This window comes from Anas acuta, chromosome Z (assembly GCF_963932015.1).
Source record: "Anas acuta chromosome Z, bAnaAcu1.1, whole genome shotgun sequence".
Classification (NCBI taxonomy): Eukaryota; Metazoa; Chordata; class Aves; order Anseriformes; family Anatidae; genus Anas; species Anas acuta.
The window spans coordinates 14,366,721-14,374,241 of NC_089017.1; positions in this window are offsets into that span (position 1 = coordinate 14,366,721).

Sequence of the window (7,521 nt, forward strand, 5' to 3'; positions counted from 1 at the left end):
GTCCTACTGACTGCAGTACAAAGTAGACATTTAAAGCCTTGAAGTGCCTTTGAGAAACTGATACTGAAATGTGCACAAAGGTTACGAGTTCAATTCGAGGCTGCTTTGCAGGCACTGGGAAAGCACGGTCCTGGCTTCTGCTACCTGCAATTTTATGAGCAGTGTCCCAGGTATTCCCACTTGATTCAGCAGTCTCCCCCATGTTGTAACAAAGACCCCACAGCTTCCTGACAACGACCAGCATGAGCTGAGTGTACCTTCTCCTCAGGCCTGATGCTGCATTTCCCTTCCTCAGGTTTTTGGCCGCTGAGTGTGAAACTCAGAAAGGCTTATCACACTCTGTGGGTGGCACCAAGGACTGCAAATTAAATCCCTGCCACACAGACAGGTTGAGAAAGGGAGCAGCTGACTGTAACCTTTTGAACTTTCTGAGAAAGTCAAGTATTGCCTCACAGCCCAATGTTTCTGTTTGTCCCTCCAGTAGCTGTTTATATTATTCTCTGTGGAAAAAGCAAGATGTTGGAATCTTGAGGACTTTTTATATGTGCTCCTGAGTAGCCCAGTGCACAAATAAACCGTGTAGGTGCTTTGTGATCAGAGTAATCTCTCATGATCAGTCATACATTGTTCTCTTGTCAATGGCAGCCATCTAGGACCAGCCTTGTGTCCTGGAATGAATCCAGAATAAACAAGCACCCTGATGGAAATGCTCCATAAACACCCAGAATCTGGAGACATTCTCAACTTGCAGGATGCCTTTTTTTTTGTTTTTTCCCCTGGGAAAAAAAAAAAAAAACCTGCTATATTCAATATACAGCCATTTAATTGGATGAAAGATTTAAATATAGAAAATTTCAAGAACATTAATATATGAAGAAAGTTTGGAAGTTGTTCTGATCTTAATCCCTCCTCCCTCCAGTATTTTTTTGTTTTGGAAAAAAAAATCACTTTTCCAAAATACTGAGTAGGTTATACAAAGGGCCAGATCTCTGATAACATAAATGAGAAAATATGCTTGGAGCTAATGAAGCTGCTTCTCATTTTTCTCCTTAGGTTTTATGGTCCCCTCATGTTGCTCAGAGGAATATGTGAATTTATTATTTTAGCACTGCACCCTCTGCTCCCTGATTCTCCAGAGGGATATATCTCCTCATTCCACACAGACAGGTCAGGGCATTCCTCTACACCTAATGCACATTTGTAGTAGATAAAGGTGAAAGTGGTTATCTGGCATTTGTGCTTCAGCAAACTTCATTTACATGTGGAATTATCTGTCAACGACTTTCAGTTTCAATTAAATAAAGAAAATGCATTCCAGACCAGAGCTGAACCTAACCTATTCTGGGATCCATAACTTTAATGTGATTGTGAAAGCCTTACCTTGTATGTAGGAGTCTGATAGGATTCTAAATGAGCTTGCTGTTTTTTTTTTTTTTTTTTTTTTTTTTTTTTTTTTTTTTAAACTGATCTGCAGGCTCCTGGTGAGGATGCTACAGATCTGCCCTAGCAAATGCAATGTGGTGCTACCCCTTTTGGTCAGTAGCCAGTTAGTATGTCCAGGACTGGCCACAGCAGTACCCAGAGTGGCATAGGGCAGCAAATGGATATAGACAGCATAATTCATAAATGAATGATCCTGTGGAATATACAGAAATAGCACAGGTTCGTATCTGACAAAGGGATCTCTAACTACTCTCCAGTATTATCCCATTTATGGAAGTTGCTGTTTCTCCATAAAATCAGTAGTAAGAATACTTCCTCTGAGAAAAACATTTCCATCCTCAAACTGCCCAAGGGAGGAATTAAAGAGAAAAGTATATACATCACAACAGGATATACTCCAGTGTGTTACTGCTATTTCGGTATGCAGGCCTCTATCTCCGTTCCTGCATTTCCACTTGTTGCTGTTCATTATCTTTCCCTTTGCAATGAAGCACCAGGGCATTTCCACACTCTGAAACTGAGAAGGAAGAGATACTAGTGATGAATTAGGTGAGGGTGTGGAGGAGGAATTCTCACACTTGGGGTTATGCCCTCAGCAAGCTGTGTCACAACTTCTGTGTGTTATTGTACTGCAAAGTGTCCTATTCTGATGCCCTCCTATGCCTAGGGAAACCTCCCAGAAGTCCTAGAGTTTTACCCTATTTATATATTTGATTTAATCAGACTTTAAAAAGGACTGGTTGAAACATTTGCATTCAAGTACATATTTTCACACACACAAAAAAAGCTATTCAATAGATGTGGTTTGGGAGAAGGGGGGATTACTTTGACAGAAGGAAACATGACACTTATCAACAGGCATGTTGGGAGAGTTGCAGAAACATCTCAGAGGTAAGAAGAAAAAGAAACAAGAGACTTGGTTCACACTTTCCTCTTTCTCTTCTTTCTGCACTCTGTAGAAGAAATAGGGATTTACCAAGAAAGCTGTGATCATGTTGGGTCCCAGCCTAAGGAAACATTGCGGATCGGGTAGTTGCTGTGTCACACATGAGGGAAGTTGTAATGCCGTGGGGGGCTTTGAGGAGATCTTTAAAACAAGTATGAATAAAATGTTAGAAGGACATCTCTTTCAGGAAGTGAAAGGCATTGGCTACTTGGATCAGAAGGGTATAATAAGGAAAAATGTGACAAGGCAAAGAAGTGGTCTGTATTGTTTACTCAGTTATCAAGGACAAAAATAAAAACAACTGAACTAGAAGTTAGTCCGAGCCTGGACTTGTCTCACATATATCTGGGATTCCATGGTGAAAACCCTTCTTGTTTTGTCCATTTAGGACAAAATCAAGATGATTTGGAGGTCCTGTTTTTGGAAAGAGTGCCCTTGAGAGAGCAGGATCTACTCAAAAGCTTTGGCATGTGGCATGGAGGGTTGCAAGGGGTGTCCAGACTGTGCAAGATGGTCTTTTACATCTTTCACAGCTCTGTTTCCTCCAGACCTGAAAACAGTGGGGAATCTTGTAATAAGTCAGGGGTGAGTCAGATGGTGAAATGAAAATAGTATCTTTGCCTCGAGCTGTCTCTTTTGTACGATTATTAATGCTACAGGGTTATTATCTGCCAGATGTACCCAAGACTGTCCCATGTGTTTCTTTATAAAGATAACAGTGAATGGAGTCTAAGGAAAAAAGTCAATAAAGCTTCATTAATGCAGTGATGTTGACAATTATTAGGCATGCACAAAAACAGATTTAGAGATGGCATTTTTACTAAGCAAAATTAATAAGTGTTTTGCAGAACATGGAAATAATCTCCCAAATAGTTACTAATATTTATGCAATAGTGGTAATGGTTAACTACCTTAGTAGTGGTTAACTACATAACCTTGTTTGTAGTAGCCACCCACCAGAACAATATTACCTTCAATCTGTGTGTACATATCTAGCTCTTCAGCATCTGAGGACAGAGCACTGGCTGCTGGAGTCTGAGGACCTTTGTTTGTATCAGCTAAGGGACTAGCTCAGAGCATCTTGCCTTCCTGCTGAGACTCTGAGTATTGTCTGCATAGGTCAGAGACTATGAACCCAGCAGATATGAATTTATAGTCCTGAATAATGAACTCCATGAGCACCTCCACCCGGTAAAGCAAATGTTAGGAGGCTGAGAGCTGGTCCATATCGAGTGCCATCAGATTCACATAGGGTCATATCCTGTTCTGTCTCTAATAATGGCATCATGATTAGGAAGGTATAGAAACTCAGCAAGGGGCAGATAATGAAAAATCTGTCCCCTGTGAGTCCTCTGATCTTAACAGAGAGCAGTCAGGTCTGGGATGTAAGCTCCTACATCCCTTTGGAAAATAATTTTCTATGGAATTGTTTCACATTCCCATGGATATTCAAAGGACCATCTCTACTTTACACCTTGCTAAGTTCAAAACTTTTATATTAGAAAACTGTCCTTCTCCTAAAGACAAGCATCTAGTACATATTCCTCTGAGCCCCAGCAGCCAGTTATCAGAGATGAAGGCCAACATTTCAGCAGCATCTGCGAGTATGACAATACCTTCCTGTCCTAAAACTTTGCTCTGCAAAGGCAAAGCAAATTTCCACGCATGAACATTATACCAATATTAATGCCATAAAAATATTCTTGTAATAGTGTTGCGACACTATTGTGTTTAGGAAAAAAGTATTCATCCCATTAAAAAACATCCCACAAACAGCATACGAAGACATGAATAGCATATAATGAAACTACACATTCATTCCATGAACAACATACAAAGTCACATCTAGATCTGTTAGTGGAGAACTGAAGAACTTGTCTGGAGACAGTGAGGTTGCTCAGAGGACACATTTTACCTCTAAATCAGAAAGTATCATGATGTTTACTGCCTCATATTGCTATATTGCTGATAAATACCTCATGGGGGCTAATCTCATTTTTTTCTGAGCAGACATTCAGACTATTTGTGTGTGTGTGTGTGTGTGCGTATGTTCCTTTATGTGTATAGCATAAATAAATAGCATTCATTTATGTGTATAGACTATGTTTATTAGTGACAAAATATGGTGATTGTATTTTATTTACCTCTTTCCAAAAATATGACTAAATAATAATAAAAAATAACTCCATGCTTGAGGTGTTTTCCTAGTTTTTGCTTCTGCAAAGGCTGAGAGAACATAGAGGAGGAGCAGCGAGACACAAGGGAGGCTTTGGAGAGAAACTGCATTTAACTCTGATTTGTGGGACTTACAGAACTGCCATAAAAGGAAAATTGTGCAAATTTCAAACATGAAGCCAAATTGATTTCAGGGGCTGTTGAGCCAACATCTGTGAAGCCCCACCAGAAAGGGCTTTAGTGTAATATTGTATACGAGGAAAATGTGAAGTTTATTCTTCTAAAGAGAAAAACTTGAAAAGATCCTAACATTACACCATTACGCCTTGTTACTTTGGAGCCATAATTCATCTGTTACAAAAGTTAAAATCAAAAGGCTGTTTATAGACAAATGTGCTGCACAGCATGGATGTGTACAACCATGGCTGCTGTTGCATGAGACCTGTCCTTTGCCAGCACCTTCTGGGCCAGCAGCACCTGTGTAGCGTATGCCGGAGCGGTGGTCAAGAGGATGGAGCTGGTGCTTCCCATCAGCCTTCTCCTGCTGTGGTCCTCAGCAGCAGCCACATCCTGATCTTGTTGGCATGCCCTCCCTCCCAAGCTCACTTGCTGACAGGTCACCCTAAATCCCAGCGAGGTCAGTCCATCCATCAGTGCCTTTCCGAGTGTGAAGGTGCTGTGTTGTGAGCCGAAGACTGAGGAAAACATTCAGCTGATAACCTTTGCTGTGAACAGATGCTTGGTTTGTCATCATACTGTGTGTGCCCTGATGAAAGCCTAGAATTTAGAGCTGTGTATTAGAATCAGTGAGACACCACAGAGCTTGGCAAATGGCAGGTATGGTAGAAAAAACCTGGTACCATGTTTTGTCAAAAAGCTAAAAGATGCAAAGCATTTTGACCAGTACTACTGAGAGAAAATGTATCTGTATTCCTACTGTGGTCTTGAAGACACTTACGTGGAGTTAAGTACAGAACCAGATTCCTGCTTTATATGAAGTGAATTGGTAAATCCCAGTACAAATCCTTGTACACAGATCTTTTGGACTTTCTTGACTTTAAAGAACACATGCAACCCATTTAAGGTTCACAGAACTTTCCCGAAAGGTTGTAAACAAAATATAGCTGCAAAAAATTACTGTAAAGTCAAACCTGTTGAATTGCCCACATGCTTGCCTCAGGCCCTGTAGTTTGCTTCACTTATTCATGCTTTTGAATAAAAACTGCTGCTTGCAAAAAGTGTTATTATTAACCCTATTTCTCCCTGGTGTGATGTCTTCAATAACAAGTAACTTCTTAGCATATGACTGGAACAAATGTACATAAGCTTTATCCATAAACTTTCAATGTCTTTTTATTTTTTTTTAATGAAGTTTTCATTAAAATAGATAACAAAAGAAACCATCACCAGTGGAATAAGCAGGCTCTTCATCTAGTGCCAACAGAATTATTGCCAGGTCTTTTTATTGAAAAAGAATGAGATTCTTTGTGGAAATCCAAACAAGGTTGCTTCTTAGATGTAGGCTGGCAAGTGGCAAATTAAAGAGTTCAAACCAAAACCCATTTGTATGACAACGAAGCTTGGAAGGATTCTGCATCTTCTTTTCCTCCCATTTCAGCTTTGTTATAATTTTCTCTTAGATACTCCAACTTAAATTCAATATGATTAGTGCTTTTCTAAATCATCCAGAATAAACAAAACAAGTCTTTTTTTTTGTCTTTTTTTTTTTTTTTTTTTTTTGTACTGCCAAAACATACATGTACTTATTCTATTAAAAATGCCATCTTCATGCTTTAGGCATTTTTAGGCTCTGATATCAAGAAGAGTTTTTTATAAACCCTTCTCAAAAATCACCTTAGTTTAGCTTCTTATGCAGTGTGGGTTATACCCAGGCCCAGTACAGATTCAGCTGCCACAATTTAATAAACAAAACAGTACTGTCTGAAAATAAATGTGGTGGATATCTGCAGTCCTTCCAAACATATATATCATTTTAGATGAAGGTCAATCAAAATGCATAAAAGTACTCACTGTACAGTAATGCACTGAAGATTACAGGCGAAGTTTACTACTTCACCTTGCATAACTGTAAACTGCAGGATTGGATGTGGGTGCAGGCATTAAGATCTGGACATGAAACATTTGTGGACAGACACCAACTGAAAAAGTAGGAAAGTTAATGTAAATGTCTTGAATAGTGATATGAATCCTGATCCTGCCTCAAGAACAAAATTCTTAGTGGATTGCACATGGGATGGGATCTTCCTCCTTCTGGGTTACTGCGGGATTCAGCAGACCCAGAGCACTAGAGGCCAAAGGTTTTCTGTATAGATGGAGGAAATGCAATGCAATGCAAAGATGGGTGAAAAGTCTAACCAGATGAATACCACAGAAATTAGTGGATACTGAAGGGGTCAAAGATCAGTGGCTGTTTTGCTGTGCAGCAGCGCAGGTGTGCAGCCCAGCAAAGAGAGTAAAAACAGCAATTTTATTCTGGTAAGTACTGTTTCTTGCTGGGTTAATCAAACTTGTTAAGATGCCAGGAGCAATGGAGGGTTGTTCTGGTTTTACAGCTATATAAAAAGAGTATAATCAGTTAAAGCTGCCACTGTGCATACATTCTAATCAGGATGATTCCCTTCAACTCTTTATCAATGAATGGCATTATTCAACACGTGTAATCCTTCCGAGATTAAGAATCATTAGATAATAAGCTATGCCTTGGTGGATCTGCAACATCTGCAGTTTCCTGGTCACAGAAATGCATTTATCACAGAGAGTAAAGAGAGGAAACAGGCAACCCGTCCCCAGCTGAAAACCTTACGAACAGAGAGACCTCAGGGAGGAGGCCAACTCTGCACACTGTTTTATCCCTTGCACAGGGAAAGGGTAGATGCTTAAAAATAATCTGCCGAGATCCTGGGTTTTAAAAGACAGCCCCCCCTCGAAAATATAAA